At 45.2% G+C, this 26,897-nt stretch overlaps 1 protein-coding gene across 1 annotated transcript in view; it reads right to left on the minus strand.

The window, feature by feature from the left end:
* dvl3b (dishevelled segment polarity protein 3b) overlaps positions 1 to 26,897 on the minus strand; it is a 114,902-nt gene that overhangs the window by 80,524 nt on the left and 7,481 nt on the right. The gene's annotated exons all lie outside the window — the stretch shown is intronic.

Below are 26,897 nucleotides of genomic sequence, written 5' to 3' on the forward strand. Positions count from 1 at the left end.
CAGAAGGTCATAGAGGACAGAAAAGGCCCTTTGGCCCATCGAGTCTGCAGAGACAATAACCACCAATAAAGACGTACTAATCCCATTTTCCTGCACTTGTCCCATGTCTTTGATTGTTACGATATTTCAGCTTATCCAAATAGTTTTTTAAAGGTTGTAAGGTTTCTGACCTCCATCACTTTCCCAGGCAGTGCATTCCAGATTCCCAGTACCCTCTGAGTGAAAAAGATTCTTCTCAAATCCCCTCTGAATCCTTGTTCTTTGTTTTTTTTTGAATCTGCTGCCCCTTGGCCTAAAACTATGCCCCCTGGTGATTGACCCCTCAACCAAAGGGAATCGCTCCTTCCTATCCACATTGTCCATATCCCTCATAATCTTCTACAGCTCAATCATTCCCCCCTCGGCCTTCTCTGCTCTAAAGCAAACAATCCCAGCCTATCCAGTCTCTCGCTGTAGTTCAAATGCTCCATCCCAGCCAACATCCTGATAAACTTCCTCTGTATCCCTTCTACTGCCATCGCATCCTTCCTATCCATCCTTCCTATCGAGTTTTTATTAGTGTTGCGAGTAAGGCTTACATTAACGCTACAATGAAGTCACTGTGAAAATTCCCTAGTCGCCACATTCTGCCGCGCACCTGTTTGGGTAGACTAAGCGGCAATTTAGCATGGCCAATGCACCTAACTGGCACGTCTTTCAGACTGTGGGAGGAAACCAAAGCGCCCAAAGGAAACCCACGCAGATATAGGGAGAATGTGCAGACTCCGCACAGATAGTGACCCAAGGTGGGAATCGAACCCGGGTCCTTGGTGCTGTGAGGCAGCAGTGCTAACCATTGTGCCATCCAGAACTGTACACAGTACTCCAGCTCTGGCCTAACCAACATTCTATACAACTCCAACATTACCTCCTTGTTCTTATACTCTATGCCACGAGTGGTGAAAGTTAGTGTCCCATTTGCCTTCTTTACTATCCTATTCACCCGCTCTGCTGATGTCAGGGATCTGTGACTAAGGTTGTTGATTCAAACACAAACCTGATGGACTCTCTGGTGCAGTACTGAGGGAAAGCTGCACTGTTTGCTGACTATGTTCTTTCTTTCTTTGATGATGGGTTCAAGTCTCTAGATGTGGAACTTGAACCCAAACAATCTACTGACCTGGTAACAGTACAAGACTGATTTATAGCTGGGTTGGGAACAATGAGTGCTCAATGTGACACAGGGAGAGATGCAGCGATACACAAACAAAATACTGCGATTCCTGGAAACCTGAACAAAAACAAATTGCAGCAAATATCCGGGAGGCCAGGCAGCAATTGTGGAGAGGAAAACAGAGTTGATGTTTCCGGGTTAGGATCATAGCATCCCTCCAGTGTAGGAGGAGACCATTCAGCCCATTGAGCCTGTACTGACCATAATTCCACCCAGACCCTATCCCCATTGATGACCTTTCATGAGTTCTGGCAAGAAGTCATTGGCCTGATGTGTTAACTTTCCACAGGTGCTGCCTCATCTACTGAGTATTTCTAGCATTTTCTGTTTTTCCATTGGAGTTGCAACACATGGATGTTTGGATATTTCAAATGGTATTAATTTATAACTGGCACTAATCCATATGAACAAATTAAGTAAAGGTCCAGGTGTAGTCCATTCAGCTCGTCAAGTCATTCAATAAGATCATGGCCAATCAGATTGTAGCCTTAGTTCCACTTTCCTGTGTGTCCCCAAGGCTTAACTCCCTCTGTCGATCAGAAACATGTCTACCTCAGCCCTGGATATACATTCAATGACCCAGCCTACACCGCCCTCTGGGAAAAGACTAAAACTAACGGCCCTCAGGATAAATTTCTTCTCATCTCAGTCTTAAATGGGGAACACTTGCTTGCAAACTACTCACTTGCTTTCAAACTATTCTCCTGAGTTCTAGGTTTCCCCACAGCACATCTACCACCTCAAGCCCATTCAGAATGGGATATGTTTCAATAAGATCACCTCACATTTTGATAAACTCCAATCCTCTCAAAGAAATGTTTCATCCCAGGATTCAGCCGACTGAATCTTCCCTGAATTGCTTCTGATTCAAGTATATATTTCTGTGGTGTTATGACACAGAAAGAGGCCATTCATAGAATCATATAAACACTACTGTGTGGAAGGAGGCCATTTGGTCCATCGAGTCTGCACCAAGAACAATCCCACACAGGTCCTTTACCTGTAAACCCACACATTTACCCCGCTAATCCCTCTAACCTACACATGACACTAAGGGGCAATTTAGCATGACCAATGCACGTAACCTGCACATCTTTGGGCTGTGGGAGGAAACCAGAGCACCCGGAGGAAACCCACGCAGACACAGGGAGAACATGCAGACCCCACACAGACAGAAAAACAACACTAGCCTATCCAATGTCTCCCCACACTGAAGAAAGCCTATCCCTGCACCTATCCAGTTTGTTATGCACATTGCTGTTTAAAACCTCCCGAATTGATCAAACTTTTGGTCAAACATTCGACTGTCTCCTAATATGGCTCAAAGTCAAATTTATTCTTTTGGATAACACTTCAGTGAAGCACATTCAGTTATTTCATTACTTTAAAGCTGTTACATAAATGCAAGTTGTTGTTGTATGCGTACCACATCTACAACATTGCAATTTTCTACTCAGAGTTAGGTAAGATCGGCTGAGCAAATCTTTCCATGTAGGAATCCATGGTGGGCACGGTGCCATAGTGGTTGGCACTGCTGTCTCACAGTACAGGAACCTGGGTTCGATTCCTGGCTTGGGTCACTGTCTGCACATTCTCCCTGTGTCTGCGTGGGTTTTCCTCCAGGCACTCTGATTTCCTCCCAAAGTCCAAAAGACAAGTTGGTGAGGTGCATTGGCTGTGCTAAATTCTCCCTTAGTGTACCCGAACAGGCGCTGGAGTGTGGTGACTAAAGGAATTTCACAGTAACTTCATTGCAGTGTTAATGTAAGCCTATTTGTGACATTAATAAATAAACTTTAATCTTTAAGATGATTCTCACTCTGTTTCCCATCTCTGAATTGAACTGTGTTCTGTTACCTGGTATGTTTCTCACACCAAGGTTAGTTCTATCTCCTTATTTGAAGATGTGAATTACTTTTTCCCAGTCTTGCTCCAATATTCAGGGGGCTTGGATACCAAATCAGTTTCCTATACTTTGATTTAAGGGGAGGAAAAAAAACTAATGAAATGAGAATGGGAGAGGGAAGTAATTAGGAGGGGAAACCGGTGTGCCACAGTTTAATGCCCTGAATGACCCCGACGCTCTCTCAAATGATAGACAAGCATCAGCCAAAGCCAACAGACACACAAACTGGGTGTGTGCATCACTGCAGTTATTCAGATAAAGACTGCCTTTCAGGAAGGGAAAAAGAAACCCTCTTCAGATTGCCTAACAGCACAGAGGAGACAGGAAGTGGTACAGAGGCAGAGACACCACGGCAGGAAACTGTGGTAGAATCAGTTCTCACCACAGACCACTAATCGCTGCAATTTCATTTCTTCCAATTTCAACGCGTTGTCACAGAGCAAATATTGGTTTACAGCATTTTATTTTGCTCGTTACATTGACAATTTCACACTTCTTCGATTGGGACACAGCACTGGGGAAGTGATATATTATTGGAGCTTAGTGCCACCGTTCGGTTGCAACAAGATTCTGTCTGCCTTTGTAGAATCCCGGTGTGGAGATGCCAGCATTGGACTGGGGTAAGCTCAGTAAGAAGTCTCACAACGCCAGGTTAAAGTCCAACAGGTTTATTTGATAGTAAACTCCACAAGCTTTCAGGACACACCGTTCCTTCATCAGGTGAGTGGAGAGTTCTGTTCAGAAACAAGGCATATAAATGCACAAGGCATATACTCGCATTCTAATCAGTATTCTGTAAACTGTGTGTGCATTTATGTGCCCTGTTTCTGAACAGAACTCTCCACTCACCCGATGAAGGAACGGTGTGTCCTGAAAGCTTGTGGAGATTACTATCAAATAAACCTGTTGGACCTTAACCTGGTGTTGTGAGACTTCTTACTGTTCATTGAATCCCTACAGTGCAGAAGGAGGCCATTTGGCCCAACAAGGCTGTATTGACAACAATCCTACTTGGGCCCCATCTCTGTTGCCCCCCCATATTTACCCTGCTAGTTCCCCTGACACTAAAGGTCAATTTAGCACGGCCAATCAACCTAATCGGCTCATCTTTGGGCTGTGGGGGGAACCCCATGCAGACATGGAGAGAATGCAAACTCCATACAGACAGTCACCTGAGGCTGGAATTGAACCCAGGTCACTGATATAGTGAGATAGCAGTGCTAACCACTGTAGCACCGTGCCTTCCTACGGGGGTGTAAACAATCCTTTGGTTCTGTTCAAACAAGAGCAGAGTTCTCCCAGTATCCCAGTCAACACTGATCCTTCAACCTATCGCACTGCAAACAGCTCCTTTACCTCACTGTCTGTTGTGTTCTCGAACTCACAGTTGACTCCGTGCTCAACATCAGTCGACGACTATCTGACAGACTAATTCATGGGCTGGGAAGTCTTTTTGGGGTGCCCTGGGTATATGGAAGGTGAAAAATGTTCCTGCGTTGAAACAGGCCTTATACAACCATAGGATTCCCAAAGCTTCACAACTAAATAAGAACTTTCCAAGTGTAGTCACTGGTAACGTAGAATAGGCAACAGCCAGATCCGACAAGTAGCAATGGAATAATGACCAGGTGATCTTCTTTAGTGATGTTTCTAAAGGATAAATATTGGTCAGGACAATGGTGAGAACTGCCCTCATCCTCTTGAAAATTGTACCATGGGATTTAGGGGAATTTCACAGTAGCTTCATTGCAGTGTTAATGTAAGTCTTACTTGTGACTAATAAACTTTAATTTACTTTTAATTTACTTGTACATTTACCAGCGGGGACAAGGAATTATAGTTTTAATGTCCCATCATCACACATGGCTGACAGGGCAGCATATACACACTTCGAGTGTCTGTCTGGAGTCTGTGCTCAAAGTATCTGGGCATGCAGGGATTGGAGCCCACAACATCTGACTCAGAAACCGGCAATGTGCTTATATAATTGCAGCTTCTTTGTCTGCTGCCTAATTCTATCCTCACCTCACCCACTCCTCCTCCACACAGGGAATAATTGGCAGGAGATTGGCTCTAGATTGAATCTATCTGCTGTGTGACGCCCTGGCATATTTCAGGCAGGCAGGTCTGTCACACACTGAGGAGAATTTGGTGCGTTAGGTTTCAATGCTGCAACTTCTCAAATCCCAAGGGGAGAATTCCAAAGATTAACTGCCTCCTGAAAGAGGAAATTCTTCCTTATCTCTATCTTAAATGGATGACTACTTATTTCCACACTATACCCATAGTTCCATATTCCATAACAAGGGGAAACATAATGTCAGCCTCTGCCCTCTCAAGCTCTCTCACAATCTTATATGTTTCAGTAAGATCACATTGCATTCTTCGAAATTCCAAATTAGTGTAGGGCCAAAACTTCTCAACCATTCCTCACAAGACAAACCCATCAAGAAGTCAACTGAACTGTTTCCACTGAAATGTACCTCTCTAAGGAAGGACACCAAATCTTTCGCAGAGGTGATATAAGAGCAGAATTAGGCCATTCAGCCCACTGAATCTGCTCCTCCATTCAATCATGGCTGATATGATTCTTATCCCCATTCTCCTGCTTTCTCCCCATAACCCCTGATCTCCTTATTAATCAAGAACCTATCTATCTCTGTCTATCTCAGCCACTCAATGGCCTGGCCTCCACAGCCCTCTGCGGCAAAGAGTTCCACAGGTTCACCACTCTCTGGCTGAAGAAATTCCTCCTCATCTCAGTTTTACAGGAGTGTCCCTTGAATTCCAGTCTCTCCCACATCCATTCCGTGTCCACTCTGTCCAGGTCTCACAGTATTCTGTATGTTTCAATTAGATCCCCCCTCATCCTTCTAAACTCCATTGAGTATAGACACAGAGTTCTCAACTGTTCCTCATGTGATAAACCCTTCATTCTTGTGAAACTCCTCTTGTAGTTGCAAGTTTCCTCTGTTTTTATCCTCCATTCCCTTTGTAACAGGAGATAGGAGATATAGAGGAGAAACAGGGCACCTGGCCTGCCAGGTCTAAGTTGGTGTTTATGCTTTATTTGAGCCTCTTCACAGGGACTTTGGCCTTACCCTGTCATAGAGTCATAGAGGTTTACAGCATGGAAACAGGCACTTCGGCCCAACTTGTCCATGCTGCTTTTTTTAAAACTCCTAAGCTAATCCCAATTGCCTGCATTTGGCCCATATCCTTCTATACCCATCTTACCCGTGAAATTGTCTAAATGCTTTTTAAAAGACAAAATTGTACCTGCCTCTACTACTGCCTCTGACAGCTTGTTCCAGACATTTACCACTCTCTGTGTGAAAAAATTGCCCCTCTAGACACTTTTGTATCTCACCCCTTTCATCTTAAACCTCTGGTTTTAGACTCCCTTACCTTTGGGAAAAGATATTGACAATCTAGCTGATCTGTGTCCCTCATTATTTTATAGACCTCTATAAGGTCACCCCTTGGCCTTCTACATTTTAGAGTCTATCCAGCCTCTCATAACTCAAACCATCAAGTCCTGGTAGCATCCTAGTAAATCTTTTCTGCACTTTTTCTAGTTTAACAATATCCTTTCTATAATAGGGTGACCAGAATTGCACACAGTATTCCAAGAGTGGCCTTACCAATGTGTTGTACAACCTCAACAAGATGTCCCAACTCCTGTATTCAATGTTCTGACCAATGAAACCAAGCATGCCGAATGCCTTCTTCACCACTCTATCCAGCTGTGCCTCCACTTTCAAGGAGCTTTGAACATGTACACGTAGATCTCTTTGTTCTATAACTCTCCCCAACGCCCTACCATTAACTGACTAAGTCCTGCCTTGGTTCAATCTACCAAAATACATCACTTCACGTTTAGCTAAATTAAACTCCATCTGCCATTTGCCAGCCCACCCTTCCTTTTTCATCCAGTTTTCCCGTTACAAGGCACCAGTACTGATCACTTTTTTAACAGTCCATTCAGGGAACATGGGGATTGCTGGTTGGCCCATCCTTAATTGCACTTGAAACTTTTATGCAATTAAGTCAACTCACATTGCTGTGGCTCTGGAGTCACAGGTAGGCCAGAACGGGAAAGGACAGCAGATTTCCTTCCCAAAACAATATTAGTGAACCAGATGGGTTTTTACAACAATCGACAACAATTTCACAGTCATCATTAGACTCTTAATTCCGGGTTTTTATTGAATTCAAATTTCACCATCTGCCATGGTGGGATTCGAGCCCTGGTCTCCAGAGCATTACCTTGGGTCCCTAGATGAGTAGTCTAGTGGCAATACCACTACGTCAGCACCATCCCAATCTCTATGCTATAGCACATTCCACATTGAGTGGAAAGGGTCTACATTTTCTGAGGTTTCCGAGTAGGAGGGGTAATCTCATTGAAACATATACAGCTCTTAAAAAGCTTGATAAGGAGGTACTGAGCGACCTTATCCCCTTGGCTGAAAAATCTAGAAATCAGGATAACATTCTCAGGAGAAGGGGAGCATTGAAGACTGAGGTGAGGAGACATTTCTTCAGAGGCCTGTGAGATTTTGGAATTATAGAAACCTACAGTGCAGAAGGAGGCTATTCAGCCCATTGAGTCTGCAATGACAATCTCACCCAGGACCTATCCCTGTAACCCCATGCATTTACCCTAGCTAGTCTCTCTGACACTAAGGTACAATTTAGCATGGCCAATCCACCTAACCTGCACATAGAACATAGAACATAGAAGCGCAGTACAGGCCCTTCAGCTCTCGATGTTGCGCCGACCAGTGGAACCAATCTAATGACCCTCTAACTTAAACTATTCCAATGTTATCCATATGCCTATCCACTGACCATTTGAACGCCCTTAAAGTTGGCGAGTCCACAACTGCTGCAGGCAGGGCATTCTACGCCCTTACTACCCTCTGAGTAAAGAACCTACCTCTGACATCCGTCCTATAGTTACCGCCCCTTAATTTAAAGCTATGTCCCCTATGTTAGCCATCACCATTCGAGGTAAAAGGCTCTCACTGTCCATCCTATCCAACCCTTTGATCATCTTGTATGCCTCAATCAGGTCACCTCGTAACCTTCTTCTCTCTAATGAAAATAACCTCAAGTCCCTCAGCCTTTCCTCATAAGAACTTCCCACCATACCAGGCAACCTCCCGGTAAAGCTCCTCTGCATCCTTTCCAATGCCTCCACATCTTAGGGCTGTGGGAGGAAACTGCAGCACCCAGAGCAAACTCCACTTAGACATGGGAAGAATGCGCAAACTCCACACAGTGACCCGAGGCCGGATTTGAACCCGGGTCCCTGGCGCTGAGGCAGCAGTGCTAACCACTGTGCCACCGGGGCTATGGAAGATTAAAACTGTTAAGATTTTTTAGACAGAAAGATAAATAAGGGATGTGGGGATTGGTTGAGAAAGTGGTGTTGATGGAGAAGGGATTGGAGCTGCCTCGAAGGGTCACATGACCTCCTCCTGCTTCTGTTCCTTATGTTTTTATTAATTCACAGGTCAGGGATTGGCCTGCACAGAGACAATACCCTGCTGGTAACCAGATGAACAAAACCGTTCGTGGTCAGCGTGTTTAATGAGAACAGGGGTGGCTGTGGCTTCTTGTGGAGCAGGGTTCGATTGTCAGTGCACGGAGCACTGTACCGTCCTCAAACCATCTGGCATCACGATAAGTCAGTTCAATCATTATAGTTCCATCGAGTGTGTCAATAGGGAGCCTCAGCGCTCTGTCGCAGCCACTCCAGGCTGACTGCATTTTAAAAAGCCAGTGTCACTCTCTGCAGGTCAAAGGAGCAGCTGTCTGATGGGAGATTGCTGGAGCGCTGGGGTAGCGAGTAGTGGGGAATGTTACAATGAAGGGGTCTCCCTCATAACATTTCATTACTGCTGCACACCACTAATCTAACCTTGCTCCGATTAGATCAAAAGGATCTGCGGCTGAAACATTAACCCCATCCTTTCCATTTTCCTCCCCAGAGGACCAATACACCTGGGAGTTTTATTGTGTTTCTGACAATTTTTAAAATTTTACTGAGCACTGAGGAACAGAAACCTATCGATGCTGTGGGACTATCAATCTTTGAAGACTGACATCGACAGATTTTTTTTTGATTGAACCACAGAAATATTACAGCACAGAAGGAGGCCATTTGGCCCATCTTGTACATGCCAGCCTGAGGACACCCAGGTACCCTTTCTAATACCTCCTTCCTGCACCTGGCCCATAGCTCTGTAGCCTGCAATATTTAAGGTGTAGATCCAGGAACTTTTTCAAAGAGTTTAGGGTCTCCAACTCCAACTCAGGCAGCGAATTCCAGACACCCACCACCCTCTGGATAAAAAGGTTCTTCCTCGTGTCTCCTCTACACCTTCTGCCACTTAGCCTGAATCTATGTCCCTTGGTTCTAGAATTCTTCACCAATGGGAATAATTCCTTCCTGTTCACTCGATCTCTTCCCCTCATAATTTTGTACAGCTCTAACAAGTCACCCCCAATCTATCCAATCACACCTCAGAGCTACACTTTTCCAGCCCTGGCAACATTCTTGTAGACCTCCTCTGCACTCTTTCCAGAGCAATTCCTGGGATATGGTGACCAGAACGGCACACAATTCTCCAATTTTGGCCTCACCAGTGTTTTATGCTACAGGTGAGAGTGAACTGTTCCAAAGAAAAATCATCAACGCGAAAGGCTAGCTCTGTTTCTCACTGCAGATACTGCCTGACCCGCTGGGTATTTCCAGCTTTTACTGACTTTAAGGCGGCTGGCATTACTGCAGCATTATGAGGTTAGGATGGCCTACTTGCTTTTCTCTTGATGTGGAGTCACCGCTATAATGTGGGAAACGTGGCAGCCGATAACTGACCAGAGAATCTACTCTGAGTGAAGCTGATTGAGGGGGTAAGGATTCACCAGAACACCAGGTTCATCCACTTGACCACTAAATGGAACTTTGGTGTCATTAATGCTGACCCAAGAAAGATGTCAAACGTCTCATCTGGAAGATGGCAATTCTGGCAATGCAGCAATCTCAGTGCCACTGCTTTCCAAAGGACAGACGCAGAAACAACAAGGCGTGCTTCCCATTCCGGGTCTTACTCCAACATCTAGTCTAAGTGTCAGGGCAGAAGTGATGCCTGCCACAGTTGAACAGTGTTGACGCTCACTGTGCTGCCCCAAAGGAAGAATGGGCCATTGACAAGTCAGTGACTATGGTTTCACGTCCCAGCATCCAGCCAATACAATTAGAATGTAGAAAACGGGAACAAAACAGTCGGATGCTCATCATTGACTCATTTTTACTGATAGAACATCACCTTGAATGTTTCAATGTAATCAGTAAATGATTGCACGACAATTCCAAGGCTTTCTAAGATGTTCAATGACATAAAAGGTCTCAGTGGTATTACAGTGTGTGGTTCTGAGCGTACTCAGTGCATAGATATAACTACACAACAGGAAACATTACAAGTAGCCCATCACATATCAACCTGTACCCTAGTGTTACCCGTCCCCACCAGTACAGTACCCCAGTGTTATACAGTGACAGACCCGTCCCCACCAGTACTCTACCCCAGTGTTATACAGTGACAGACCCGTCCCCACCAGTACTCTACCCCAGTGTTATACAGTGACAGACCTGTCCCCACCAGTACTGTACCCCAGTGTTATACAGTGACAGACCTGTCCCCACCAGTACTGTACCCCAGTGTTATACAGTGACAGACCCGTCCCCACCAGTACTCTACCCCAGTGTTATACAGTGACAGACCTGTCCCCACCTGTACTGTACCCCAGTGTTATACAGTGACAGACCCGTCCCCACCAGTACTCTACCCCAGTGTTATACAGTGACAGACCCGTCCCCACTAGTACTCTACCCCAGTGTTATACAGTGACATACCTGTCACCACCAGTACTGTACCCCAGTGTTATACAGTGACAGACCCGTCTCTACCAGTACTGTACCTCAGTGTTATACAGTGACAGACCCGTCCCTACCAGTACTGTACCCCAGTGTTATAGTGACAGACCCATCCCCACCAGTACTGCACCCCAGTGTTATACAGTGACAGACCCGTCCCCACCAGTACTGTACCCCAGTGTTATACAGTGACAGACCCGTCCCCACCAGTACTGTACCCCAGTGTTATACAGCGACAGGCCCATCCCCACCAGTACTGTACCCCAGTGTTATACAGAGACAGACCCGTCCCCACCAGTACTGTACCCCAGTGTTATACAGCGACAGGCCCATCCCCGCCAGTACTGTACCCCAGTGTTATACAGCGACAGGCCCATCCCCACCAGTACTGTACCCCAGTGTTATACAGTGACAGACCTGTCCCCATCTGCTCTCACTAACAATGATGGGAAACTGGGAAAAAGATCTGGAAATATCCCTCGAGCACTTCAAGCTACTTTTCTGACCCAATTTAACAATCTGGTATTGCATGCTGGTTTTGACCGAGTGAGGAGAGAAGGTACCAGTCTCCCGAATATTGATGTGTGCCCCAGCCTGCCGAGGTTGGAGTGAGCTGTTTTTGCAAAGAATGGTAAGCTTTTATATGAACTCAACAGGACAGCAAGAGAACAGGTGGAAAAGGAAGTTAGACTGTACGTGGTGAAGGACAGATTTGGAAATCCCGTCAAGTCAGTGTTAGGAAATGGGTTTGTGACCGCTCTTGGAAATGACTGATAGGGGAAATGAACAAATGCTGATTGGGCTTTAAAAATCTTTGTTATTAATGCTCAAAATATTTGTCACAAATTGCATTTGTTAAATTTTAACTGACTATCCTGAGACCTGCTTTTGCAGGAGTGACCAGCTGATGGGAACTCCCTCAGTTATCTGATGGTGTGTGCGCTAGGCCATCTGATTGTTGCTTTAGAAGGATCAAATTGATCACGCGGAGGAGGGGTGTTGCTTTATGTTAGAAGGGATTTGATCTCATTATCTTGATTACAGATGAATGACGTTGGACTCGAAGAGTCAGTTGGGCCACTGTTACTCCCCCTAATAGTTTTACAACATTTTCCTCATGGCCTAATTCGACACAAGAAAGTGATATCACATGGCAGAGCTGATTTGATATCATGGATGATCAAGAAACAGAGTTTCCAATGGTTGCGGGTGATTTCAATCTACCAGCCAGTGACTGGGAGACCTTATGATAATCTGACGGATGCAGTTCTCGATGTGGATTTACACAGCATTTCAATTAAGCCGCTCGGGGAGATACTGTGTTAGATCTGGCTTCCGTTTCTGACCTGGCTAGTGTTGTTTCTATTGCAATCCTTGAATTGCTTGGAGACTCAGATCACATTATCACATCGATCAACCTTAACTCGGAGTTAAGGCACAAAAGTGCCAAATTTTCAAAACCTGACCACGTGAATGGTGATTGGGATTATTTTTAGGAACTTTTGCAAGACAAAGATTGGACTGCAGTGTTCTCCTGTAATCCATCGTTGATATCTGGGCACAATGACTTCTTATACACCTATGACTGTGTAGCCTAATTCCCCTCCAATTCTATCTTCAAGTTTCCTGACGACACTACCATACTGGGTCAGATTGCAAACAATGACAAGACAGAGTATAGGAATGAGATAGAGAATCCGGTGAACTAGTGCGGCAACAATAATCTGTCCCTCAATGTCAACAAAATGAAGGAGATTGTCATCAACTTCAAGAAGTATAAAGGAGAACATGCCCCTGACTACATCAACGGGGACGAAGTAGAAAGGAACGAGGGCTTCAGGTTTTTAGGTGTCCAGATCACCAACAAACTGTCCTTGTCTCCCCATGCCGACAGTATAGTTAAGAAAGCCCCACCAAGAAGCTACAACAGGACTACTGGTGTATCAAACAGAGAAAGTGAGAGAACTAAGTGATCCAACAAGTAACGGATTAGATCTAATCTCTGCCACATCAAGTCATGAATGCAAAAGCACATTTAAATAGCTAATATTCTTTACTCAGAGGGTAGTAAGGGCGTGGAATGCCCTGCCTGCAGCAGTTGTGGGCTCACCAACTTTAAAGGCATTCAAATGGTCGTTGGATAGGCATATGGATAATATTAGAATAGTTTAGGTTAGAGGGTCATTAGATTGTTTCCACTGGTTGGCGCAACATCGAGGGCCGAAGGGCCTGTACTGTGCTGTAATGTTCTATGTTCTATGTAATGCGTCTACTTTCTCAGAAGACTAAAGAAATTTGGCACGTCAGCTACGACTCTCACCAACGTTTACAGATGTACCATAGAAAGCATTTTTTCTGGTTGTATCACAGCTTGGTATGGCTCCTGCTCTGCCCAAGACCACAAGGAACTTACAAAAGGTCATGAATGTAGCCCAATCCATCATGCAAACCAGCCTCCCATCCATTGACTCTGTTTACACTTTCCGTTGTCTTGGCAAAGCAGCCGGCATAATTAAGGACCCCACGCACCCTGGGCATTCTCTCTTCCACCTTCTTCCATCAGGAAAAAGATACAAAAGTCTGAGATCACGTACCAACTGACTCAAGAACAGCTTCTTCCCTGCTGCTGTCAGAGGTTAAATGGACTTACCTCGCATTAAGTTGATCTTTCTCTACACCCTAGTTATGATTGTAACACTACATTCTGCACTCTCGTTTCCTTCTCTGTGAACAGTATGCTTTGTCTGTATAGCACGCAAGGATCAATACTTTTCATTGTCTGTTAATACACGTGACAATAATAAATCAAATCAAAATCAGCAAATTGTGAGGCTTAGAAGCAAGTGTTGCAATGGAAAAAAAAAGTGTCACTAATTAAAACCACTCTGAGAAACACAGCAAGTACAAGAAGCAAAGCAATAACAATGGTTAGCTGAGTTGACAGAGTGTACAGTTCAGAAGAACATCCTATTAATCATAATATTTCTGCTAATAATCTCAAATCTGCAGTGCAACAAGCAGTGCTGAATTTTGAATGCACAGTTGCAGAAGATGGGGACAATAAACCAGTCTGGAATTATCTGAAGCCCAAATCGTAAGTTGAAAACCTTATTGACCCACTATTTAATCCAGTAACTGGGAGAGTCATTGACAAGTCCCAACAATGTGCTTAGATTTTCAGGGATTTTTATTCATCGGTCTGCACTGTTGAAGATTTAGATCAAGTCTCGGCTGCCTCTCATCGTACAATTGACCAATTGGGCACCACAAACATCACTCCGAATGATCTTCAACAAAGGCTACTCAGATGCAAGAATTCTGCTTCTCCTGGACTAGATCAGATAGCTAACTATGTTCTGAAGAGAGTTCTTTTTATTGTGTCAACTTTGTCTGCTCTTTAAAGCTGTTTGGAAGTTGGAGAAACACTGCAAGGCTGGAAAACTACTCTTGTACCTAATTTTTAAAAAGGCAATCGAAAGGTTGCTGAGAATTATTGGCTGGTCAATTTGACTTGCCACTTTGGAAAATTAACAGAATCTTGTGTTGTAGAGACCACCTGGACCTTTTGGAGGAACATGGTCATTTTGGGGGCAACCAGTTTGGCCTCATCCCCGGGTGTTGGTGTGCCTTGCAGTTCAATGAATTTTTGGAAGACGCAACTGCTACAGTTGACAGGCCAATGGTGTGGTGTAGTTTACGTGGATTTTTCAAAAGCCTTTAATTCAGTACCACATTTGGGGAGATTGAACAAGTTATTGGCAAAGGGTATTAAGGGCAAATTTTACCAGTGAATGAAATGATTTTTGTTGGACTATGTGGATAGTAGGCAATTATCAAATCCATTTGATTTCTGGAGTCCCTCAAGGAATGCCTTCGGGCCCATTTTATTTGTGGCTTATATTAACAACACAGATGGGCAGATTCAACAGAGTACTGTTTTGAAGTATGCGGATGACGTGAAAACTTGTTTGGAAATTTAGAAAAATAATCCAGGGCTTTCGAACGCACTTCCCCGGAGTGAACTCTCTACACTGGCGCAATCATCCTTGGAGTGGCAATTTATCTTTAATATGGCCAAGTGTTCAGTTCTCCATTTCGGTCACAGTAACCCTAATTCACTGGACCACATCGATGGCCAGAATTCAGCACATTCAACCACTGAAAAGGATTGACGTGTGCCTGAAGTTTATGAATCGTGTGGTTCAGGCAGTGCAGCGGGCAGAACATGTTTTACCAGCGCTGAATGTAACCTTTTTGTGTTGGGATGTCAGCATTTATATTAAACTCTATAAGCAGCTGGAATGGCCACATCTGGAGTATGCATCGACAGTTTCAGAGAGATATACAGCTTATTGAGAGAGTGCAAGGACGTGTTAGCAGGAAAATGGCAGGTATGAGGGGAATACCTTATGAGGGGCATTTAAGAGTTTTTGGGTTACAATCTTTAGAGAAAAGATTGATTTTTGATTCAGTTAAAGTTTATAAATTGATACATGTCTTTACTACCTCTAAGCTGGAAAAGTTCTTTACTCACAATTAACAGCATTTTGGCTAGTTATCAGTGTAAACAGCAGAAAATTGGTTCAAATCTATTTTCTTTCCACACATAATTGATATTTGGAATGCTTTGCCTGATTTGGTTGTGAATGTTGAAGCTGTAGTGACTTTCAGAAGACTTGTCAGAAAGTGTGATTTCCATGGATGTATGTTGGTGTTGTTTCTAATACTGTGCCTATGCTTTGCACTGTACGACAATAAACAGATCCTACAAGGCTGCAAGAACAGATTTCTCACTATCGTGCTGGATGTGGTTTCACAGTTCAAATGGACACATTATGAAAATTGTCCCCCACCCCCAGCCAGTACACATTATTTAAATCACTGTCTGTGAATGAAAGCAGCAATGTCTGGAAGCTGCCACTTTCCACTGAGCACATTTAGTCATGTATGTAAAGAAGCACTCCAGTCTGCTACATCTGTCCATCTGCCTGTCTATTGTTCACACACACAGGCAGCGTGACAGCTCACAGAACAGCCAGCTCCTCGGGTGCTTAATACACACATCGAGAGAATCTCGATCGGTACCTTTGTGTAACATCTGAAAACTCTACACTCTTCTACATCTAACACTGATCACTCAGGTATAGATAAAATGTAAAGTCGCAAGGCAGACACCAAGATGTGGACCGGGAAGCAAGAGGAAGGAAGTGACAAATACAATGGACAAAATAGGAGCTCGTGAGGCAGACAGAGCGAGAGGAAGAGACGAGACTGGGCCACAGTTTGAAGGAGAAAACAGGGGGAGCAGGGGACTGGGAGTTTATGGAAAACACAGCATGAGTAATCAAACAGTGCAAGGCAAATAGACACAATGATAGACACACAGAGAGGAACACAAGGGGATAAGTGACAAAGGCGATATGGTGGCACAGCGATTAGCACGGCTGCCTCACAGCACCAGGGACCCGGGTTTGATTCCCAGCTTGGGTCACTGTCTGTGTGGAGTTTACACATTCCCCCCGCGGATGCGTGGGTTTATTCCGGGTGCTCCTGTTACCTCCCACAGTCCAAAAAAACGTGCTGGTTTGGTGCTTTGGCCATGTAAATTCTCCCTCAGTGTACCCGAACAGGCACCAGTGTGTGATGACTAGGGGACTTTCATAGTAATTTCATTGCAGTGTTAATGCAGGCCTACTTGTGATACTAATAAACAAGCTTTAAATTAAAAACTTAAGATCAGGTAAAGACACATGAAAGTGAACGTTTGTGAAATAAAACAAATGGTCAAAGTGAGAAACTTATCCTGAGATATTATCATGAGATTTCCGCAGTGTAGTAGTGGGTGGGCTATATATATACATTAAGACTCCTATGTGAATAGCAATACAAATAAATACTGCCCACTGTCCTATCCTATCCCTTCTCCAGGGTGTTCCCTGTACTTTTTCCCGCACTCCACCCTCCCTTCTGTGCCTGAGTTAATTACACCTTGGCTCAAGGCGAGAGAGAGTGTACTAAATACATCTCTGACCACAAGGCAAATCACCCTTGTGGTTAGCCAAATCCATAGAGCTAAAGAACATTCAGGTCAGGCGTGGCTCAGTCATTAGCATCCTCGCATAGCAGTCAGAAGGTTGTGGGTTCAAACCCCACTCCCCAGATTACCCAGCACTGAGGGAGTTCTGGACTGTCATGTTTGGGATGAGACTTTAAACCAGAGAGCAATCTGTCCTCTTGTAGGTCGTTGTGAATAATTCCATGGCACGGTTTGTAATACAATGTAATGTCTACTTATTAATCACAAACAGGCTTACATTAACACTGCAATGAAGTTACTGTGAAGATCTCCTAGTCGCCACACTTCGGCACCTGTTTGGGTACACTGAGGGAGAATTTAGCATGTCCAATGCACCTAACCAGCACATCTTTGGACTGTGGGAGGAAACCGGAGCACCCGGAGGAAACCCAGGCAGACACAGAACATGCAAGCTGGGAACTGAACCCGGGTCCCTGGCGCTGTGAGGCAGCAGTGCTAACCACTGTGCCGTCCCCGGAAGGAGAACAGGGGTGCTCTTCCTGGTGTTCTGAGCGAACTTTTTTTTCCTCAATAAACAATACTAAAGATAATTTATTTGGTCTTTATCACACTGTTGTCTGTGGGATCTTGCTGTGTGCAATTTAACTGCTGAGTTTCCTGCATTACAAACCGAGGTCGTGGAAAACGCCATACGCCAAACAAATCATAGTCCTTTGAGGATGGGCTTATAGCTGCAATGGGGATAAACTTGTCTCCAATATTCTAAAGAAAGCTGCACTAATCCCTGTACACTTGATGGGTGAGGGAGTTCTGTTGCCAGCTTCCATCTTCCATCCACAGTAAACTTCAGAAGATCACAGAGTTTTACAGCAAAGAAATAGGTCCTTCAGTCCATCATGTGTGTCCTGTCCATCAAGTGTGTCCTGTCCATCAAGCACCCATCTATTCAAGTGCCATTTTCTAGCACTCGGTCCAAAGCCTAGTAGGCAGGCTGGAATTCTCCAGCCATTCACACCCCACTACCGCTGCCGGCAAAAACGGGGAATTTGGCACTCTGCCAAATCTCCATTCACGCCGGCGAGGCTGGAGAGCCCCGGCCGCCGGCATTTCAAGTGCTCATCTGAATGCTTAGATGTTGTGAGGGTTCCTGCCTCTCCCACCCTTTCAGGCAGCAAGTTCCAGATTCCCACCACCCTCTGGGTAAAAAACCTTTCCCTCAAATCCCCTCCAAATCTCTGCCCCCCCCCGGTTATTGGCTCCTTTACTAAGGGGAAAGTTTCTTCCTATCTGCATCCCTCAACTTTGTTCACCTGGATCAGGTCACTCCTCTGCCAGCCTCCCCTGCTCTGAGGAAAACAACCCCAGCCTAACCAGTCTCTCTTCACAGCTGAAACGTTCCATCGTCCTCCGCACCCTCTCCAGTGTAATCACATCCTTCCTGTAGTGTGCTGACCAGACTGCACACAATACACCAACTATGACCTAACCAGTATTTATACAGCTCCATTACATCCCCTTGCTCTTACATTCTATTACTCTGCTAATAAAGGCAACTATCCAATATGCCTTCATAATCATCTATTCCGCTGTCTTCAGGGAACTTTCGACATGCACAGTAAGCTCCCTCTAGTCCTTTGAGCTTCCTATACCCTTCACTGTGTATTGCCTTGCCTTGTAAATGCATCATTCCACACTTTTCAGGGTGAAATCCCATTTGCCACTGTTCTGCCCATCGGAGTCATGATGTGGATATGCCGGTGTTGGACTGGGGTAAACACAGTAAAAAGTCTGTGTTGTCTGACAACCTGGTGTTGTCAGACTTTTTACTGCCCATCGGACCAGCCCATCTACGTCACCCTGCAGTCTGAGGTTTTCCTCTTCACCATTTACCACATCACCAGTTTTCATGTCATCTGCAAACTTACTGATCAAATCTCCCACATTCACATCCAGATCATTAATGTACACTGCAATCAGCAAGGGGACCCTGCTCAGATTCCTGAGGTACACCACTGGTCACAGGTTTTCAGTCACAAAAACAAACTTTTGACCATCACCCTCTGCCTCCTGTCACTGAGCCAATTTGGATCCAATTTGCAATTTACCCTGGATCCCATCCATTTTGATCAGTCTCCCGAAAGCCTTACTGATGTCCACATAGACTACATCAACGTGATCTACGTGGGCGGCATGGTGGCACAGTGGTTAGTGTTGCTACCTCACAGCACCAGGGACCCGGGTTCGATTCCGGCCTTAGGTGATGGTGTGGAGTTTGCACATTCTCCTCGCGTCTGCGTGGGTTTCCCCCAGGTGCTCCGGTTTCCTCCCACAGTCTAAAGACATGGTTAGGTGGATTGGCCATGCTAAATTGCCCCATCGTGTCTCAAGATGTGTAAATTAGGGGGATTAGCGGAGTAAATATGTGGGGTGATGAGAGTTGGGCCTTGGTAAGATGATCTATCAGAGAATTGTGCAGACTTGATGGGCCAATCTTCCTCCTTTTGCACTGTAGGGATTCTATGATTCTTCTATGAACTGCACTGCCTTCATCTACACTCCAGTCACCTCCTCAATAAATTCAATCAAATTTGTTAGACATGATTGCCTCCTGACAAAGCAATATAGACTGTCCTTAATTAATCTTTTCCTCTCCAAATGGATATTAATGCTGTTCATTAGAACACTTTCCCAATAATTTCCCTATCACTGATGTTAAGTTCACTCACCTGGGTTCATCCTTAATTCCCTTCTTGGGTGATGGCATCACATTAGCTGTCCTCCTGCCCTCTCGCACCTCTCCTGTGGTCAGAGCCTCCGCAATCTCCTCCCTTACCTCATTCAGCTACTTGGGATACATCTCGTCTGGGCCTGGTGATTTATCCATTTTTAAGCCCACAGAAACCTCTAACACCTCCTCCCTCTCAATGCTAATCTGCTCAATTATATCACAATTCTCCCTCCCTGATTTCTGTACCTACAACACCCTTCTCCATTGTGAACACAGATACAAAACACTCATTTAATACCTTACCTACAACTTCTGGTTCCACACACCCACTGTCACTTCAAGTCACAGAATCATAGAATTCCCAACAGTGCAGAAGGCGGCCATTCAGCCCATCAAGTCTGCATCGACCACAATCCTACCCAGGCCCTACCCCCATAAACCTATGCATTTACCCTACTAACCATCTGACACTAAGGTGCAATTTAGCAATCAACCTAATCTGCACATCTTTGGACTGCAGGAGGAAACCGGAGCACCCGGAGGAAACCCACGCAGTCACGGGGAGAACATGCAAATGCTATACAGTCACTTAAGGCTGGAATTGAACCCCTGTCCCTCGTGCTGTGAGACGGCAGTGCTAACCACTGTGCCACCGTGGTTCCTCATGGGCCCTACTCTTTCATAAGAACATAAGAACATAAGAAATAGGAGCAGGAGTAGGCCATCTAGCCCTTCGAGCCTGCCCCGCCATTCAATAAGATCATGGCTGATCTGTTGTGGCTCAGTTCCACTTTCCCGCCCTCTCCCCATAACCCTTAATCCCCTCTCTTATAAAGAACCCATCAACCCGCGTCTTAAAAATATTTAGCGAGGCAGCCTCCACCACTTCAACGGGCAGAGAATTCCAGAGATTCACCACCCTTTGAGTGAAGAAGTTCCTCCTCAACTCCGTTCTAAACCGCCTCCCCTTTATCTTGAGGCTGTGCCCCCTAGTCCTACTGTCTTTTTTGAGCGGGAAGAGTCTCTCCACCTCTATCCTATCCATCCCATTCATCATCTTATACGTCTCAATGAGATCTCCCCTCATTCTTCTAAACTCCAACGAGTACAAGCCTAGTTTATTCAGCCTCTCCTCATAGCTCAATCCCCTCAACTCCGGTATCAGCCTAGTAAACCTCCTCTGCACTCCCTCCAGGGCCAAAATATCCTTGCGCAGGTGCGGCGCCCAAAACTGCACACAGTACTCCAGCTGCGGCCTCACCAATGCCCTATACAGCTGCAGCAAGACCTCCCTACTTTTATATTCAATCCCCCTCGCTATGAAGGCCAGCATCCCATTTGCCTTCCTGACCACCTGCTGCACCTGCAAGCTGGGTTTTTGCGACTCATGCACAAGGACCCCGAGGTCCCTCTGCACCGTCGCCTGCTGCAGTTTTTCGCCACGTAAGTAATAGTCCTTCCTACCATTCCCTGGTTACTTCTTCTCACTGCAGTAATTGACTCCTTTATCATATTACAACACCACCTCCCCCACTCCCACCCCTCTCCTTCCAATTCTGGTCTGTTGAGCATCCTGATTTTAATCACATTGCCTGAGCTCTAAGCTCTGGATTTCCCCTCCTAAACTTCAACATTCCTCCCTGCTCCTTTAAGTTGCTCTTAAAACCAAATTTTTAAACTATGTTTTTGGTCACCCATCCTAATACCTCCTTATGTGGCTTGGCATCAATATTCGTTGGATTACATTCCCATGAAGTGTCTTGAGGCGTTTAACTCTGTAAGCAAGTTGCTGCAACAAGATTGATTGGGAAAGACTCAACAGACCGACAAGTTTTTATTCAATCCATTATTTTAGTATTATATAGGAAATAACAGGATGGAATCATGAAATGGTTAAAACACAGGAGGTGGCCACTTAGCCCACTAAGACTGTGCTAGCTCTCTGCTGGAGTAATTCAGCTAGTTTCACACCTCATCTTTGCAAATTCTCTCACTTCGGATCCTTATCCTTTTGAAAGCCTCAATTGAATCTGCCTCCACTACACACTCAGGCACTGCATTCCACATCCTAACCACTCACTGTGTAAAAATAAACTTTTCCACATGTCGTTGTTGGTTCTTTTGGCATTCATCTTTTTTGGAGACCTCTGGTTCTCAAACCTTCACAAGTGGGAGCAGTTTCTCCTAACTGAATGTCTTGGTTTTGAACACCTCTAACCAATCTCCTGTCAAACCTCAGAAGAGCAACCCTAGCTTTTCCATTCTTTCTACACAACTCAAGTTCCTCATTAATGGAATCATTTTCATCGCTTCTTTTCTGCGCCGTCTCCAAAGCCCTTCCTGAAGGTGCCCAGAAAGGGAAGCCATACTGCAGGAGAGGCGTTCTACAAAGTCATATCATAACTTTGTAGGAATCTGTTCCTGCCTCAAAACCACTTACTCCCAATTTAAATTTGCATCAAGATGGTCTAGCAGGAAGGTGAAGGAGTGGATTAGGAGTCAGATGGTCTAATCCTGCAAAGAGTATAATACAAATCATGTCAAGTACCCAGGACAAAGGGAGAGAACTTCAAATTTCAGGTTGGAAAAGAAATGTTAACTCCATTTCTCCCCTGCACATGCTGTCTGATCTGCTGTGTATTTCAGCATTTCTGTTTGGATTTTGGATTTCCAGCCTCTGCATTGCTTTATTTTCATTAGAGGGTCAAAACTCTCAGTACAAACTCTCCGACAGTTACTGATCAGGTCACTGAATTAAACAGTGACAACAGTGGGAACTAGGAATCAATCTACAATATCTGTAGAGAGGCAAACAGAGTTAATTATTCTGAATCCAATGTGAATCTTCCTCAGAAAAACAATAATATTGCACTCAAAACATTAATTCTGTTTCCTTTCTCCATAGATGCAGTCAGACCTGCTAGGTTTATCCAATATTTTCTGTTTTCATTTCAGATTTCAGATCTGCAATGTTTGTTTCCCATGTTATCAGTCCTTCCTGTCCTGGGAGGGTAAGAGAGCAAACCGTGAGAAGGCGGACAGATCCCAGCCTGTTACTAAACTGATGTTAAAGTCAATTAGAGAAAAATTCAGGCATGATTCAGCAAGGGGAAAGGAGCAATTAAACCGGCAAACAAACCACAAATAGAAAAGTGAGTGTTTCCTGTACACAGCTCAGGGTGAGGGCAGCGTTTTGCGGTGCTCCAATTAGTTTCTGAGTCTCTTGTGTCAGTTGTGGGCTTAATTTCAAAAAGTTACTGGAATTGTGGAGTTTTCCAGCAGAAAAACATTTATTCGCTTCCTGGCCTAATATTTCGCTTTGCTCACTCCCCAGATTCTAATATCCCACCCAATCTAACCTCTTACTCACTCCCATCCCCTTTAGTGTTCCACCCATTGCCTGTGCTCACTCCCCATCCACTTTAATACCCAACGCTTGTCTCTCCCTATTTCCCTGCTCACTCACCTTAGATTTTAACATCGCTCCAGGTCTACTCCCTTAAATTTATTCACTCTCTGTACCCATTAACAGTTCACTCAGCCTTATTCCTCGTCCTGCTCACTCTGTACTCTTTCATATTCCACACCACTACAACAATCACATCCACTTCATGTTACACACACACCTTTTACTATGTCACCGTGCCAATTACTATCCTGCTCGCTCTCCATAAACATTGATATTCCAGCCAATCTAATTCCACTCTCCCGCTCTCTGAAATTGAGAATAATTATAAGCAGTGTACAGTATGCAATGTGCAGAAGAGCTGCACAGAGCATATCACACCCATCGCCCAGCAGGGTTGAATAAAGTGCACCATGCAGAGCCCAGGGGTACAACAGATATGGAATCGTACATGGATCACAGCCTCAGATACAAAGCTGTGATTCACAGTTCATTCTGATAGAAAATTAAACTCCTGGTTCCTGTGGCCATCTTTAAATCGCATCTATTCCTCTGTCACCACAGTCAACTCAGAGAGGTAAAGGTAAAGTCACCATAGTCCCACTTGACCACAGGGGAAGTGGTGGTGATTTAACTTGGAGCTCACCACACCCTCCAGCGAGGAGCAAGGTCGAGAAGGCAGGGTCTTCATGAATAACTCCAGCTGGTACGGGAAATGAACCCACGCTGTTGGCATCGCTCTGCAACACTGAGCCGTCGGCCAAGCAATTGAACTAAACCGACCCCAGGTTCAACACAAAGAACACTTACTGTCAGTGACAAAGACCAACTCACTGAATTTCTACAGTGTAGAAGGAGGCCATGAATCCCATTGAGCCCTATCCCTGTAACCCCAGATATTTATCCTACTCGTCTCCTTGACACAAAGGGGCAATTTATCATGGCCAACCACCCTAACCCATACACCTTTGGACTGTGGGAAGAAACCAAAGCACCTGGAGGAAACTCATGCAGACACAGGGAGAATGTGCAAACTCCACACAGACAGTGACCCGAGGCCGGAATTGGACCTTGTTCCCTGGCGCTGAGAGGCAGCAATGCGAATCACTGTGCTGTTTCAGAATATGCAACACTGAGTCACCAATCAGTCATTCAACCTCAGGGTGAAATGACCATCAATTCAATTAAACTCATAAATAACCAGGAATCATTAACAGCCCACACTAAAATACTTCATCATTGCTCGCAGATATAATCACCAATAACAAGTATAAAAGGACCAATCGCCAGTAAGGAAGGATTTGCATTTCTATAGTTACCAAGAAGCACTCTACTGCCAGTGAAGCTTTCTAGAAGTTTTACTCGATCGTGGAATATGGGCATCACTGCCTGGGCCAGCTTTTGTTGCCCAGCCCTGACTGCCCTCGAACTGAGTGGCTTGCCACACCATTTCAGAGGGGCAGTTAAGAGTCAAGTACACTGCTGCGAATCTGGAATCACATGTCGGCCAGACCAGATAAAAGTGGTAGATTTCCTTCCCTGAGGGGTGTTGGTTTTAATCTCTAACCTGAAAACCAGCACTTCCATTCGGGCGGCACGGTAGCACAGTGGTTAGCACTGCTGCTTCACAGCTCCAGGGTCCTGGTTTCAATTCCCGGCTCAGGTCACTGTCTGTGTGGAGTTTGCACATTCTCCTCGTGTCTGCATGGGTTTCCTCCAGGTACTCCAGTTTCCTCCCACAGTCCAAAGATGTGCGGGTTAGGTTGATTGGCCATGCTAAGAAATTGCCCCTTAATGTCCTGGGATGCGTAGGTTAGAGGGATTGGTGGGTATAATATGTTGGGATATGGGGGTAGGGCCTGGGTGGGATTGTGTTCGGTGCAGACTCGATGGGCCAAAGGGCCTCTTTCTGCACTGTAGGGTTCTATGATTCCAATAGTGCAGCGTTCTCCCAGCACTGGCAATGGAGGTGGCATCTTGGATTAAGTGCTCAAATGTCCAGAGTGGGATTTGATCCCAGCACCTTCGATTCAGTGATGGGTGCTATCATTGTGCAAAGACATCGCCACTAACCAGCAATGGCTGGTTCAAGGAATTCCTCTTCTCATTTTCAAAACTTTTTGTCAGAGGAACAAAGGTGGTCATTGGGTGTAAAAGACTGTTTCTCTCTGAAATGCTGCAAGATGTACCCAGGCGATGGTTCCTGATCATAAATCCAAACATTTGAAGCCTCAAAGGTGTACAGTCAGTCTGTGTAGCTTCACCTCCTTGTCCGACGCAGTTAACTTCAAATGAATTCAAACTTCTGGTGGTCAATCATGCCTGATAAAAAGGCAGAAGACCTTGTTGGCTGGAAGCCATGCTCCACAGGTCCTTGGCCCAACCATCCTCCAATGATGAACTTCACGCCAGCAAAAGGTCAGGAATGGGGTGGTTCACTGCCCATTTTACAGCCTTCAGATCCATTCACAATCACTTCAGTAATGAGCAACCTATAACAGGCAGCTGGACATTGACCACATCTCCAAGAAACCTTCAATAGCACCACCATTACCAAGTACAGCCACTATCAGCTTCTGTTCATACAAAACACTGTTGTCCGTATCCTAACTCACACTGTCCACTCATCACCCTCAGTGCTCACTGACCAACACCGGCTTCCAGCCTGGCAACTCAATAAATTTAAAATTCTCATCCTCATTTCCCAAATCCCACCACTCCTGCCCCCTACTCCCTCACCCCCTGCCCCACCTCTGTGACCTTCTAATCTCTCCATGCACCACCCTCCCTACTAAATAATCCTTACTGTCTCTATAATTTTGCTTGAGTTTAACCTGCCAACTCTCCAAGATCTCTGCGCTCCTTCAATTCTGGCACGTCTCCTATTTTCTCTCCACTCCCATCATCGGTTGTGTCTTCAGCTGTCTTAAATTCTGAATTTTCTCCCTGAATTCTCCACCTCTCTTCCCTCTTTCAAGGCGTGATTTAAAACCTACCTTCCTCACCAGCTATTTGATCACCTTCCCTCTTCATGCAAATCGGTGTCAAGTTTTTGTCTGATTATGCTGAAGTGTCTCAGGATGTTTTGAGTGTTAGTCGCACTATATAAATGCAAGTTGTTGACGTTTTCGGGGTGACCACTGGCTATCACAATACTGTGGCTAAAAGATTAGCGCAGAGGAAAAGCAGATTGTCTCCCGAATTCTCAAATCCTTTCACTATCTACATAAGGATGCAGTTCCAGCAATCAAGAAATTCACAATCACCCCCGTTACTGCAGTCTGCACTCCAAAAAATGGATACAATATTCACAACCCTCATCATGGAGCTCCTTGACTGGGCAACGTGGGTGGCAGGGTAGCACAGTGGTCAGCACTGCTGCTTCACAGCGCTAGGGACCCGGGTTCGATTCCTGGCTTGGGTCACTGTCTGTGTGGAGTTTGCACATCCTCCCCATCTCTGCGTGGGTTTCCTCCAGCTGCTCCGGTTTCCTCCCACAGTCCAAAGATGTGTGGGTTAGGCTGACTGGCCATGCAAAATTGCCCCTTAGTGTCCTGGTATCTGTAGGTTAGAGGGTTTAGTGGGGTAAATATGTGGGGTTACAAGGATAGGGCCTGGGTAGGATTGCTTGTCGGTGCAGATTCAATGGGTCGAATGGC

Source organism: Carcharhinus amblyrhynchos, chromosome 3, assembly GCF_965287045.1.
Source record: "Carcharhinus amblyrhynchos chromosome 3, sCarAmb.v2.hapA, whole genome shotgun sequence".
NCBI classification, from domain to species: Eukaryota; Metazoa; Chordata; class Chondrichthyes; order Carcharhiniformes; family Carcharhinidae; genus Carcharhinus; species Carcharhinus amblyrhynchos.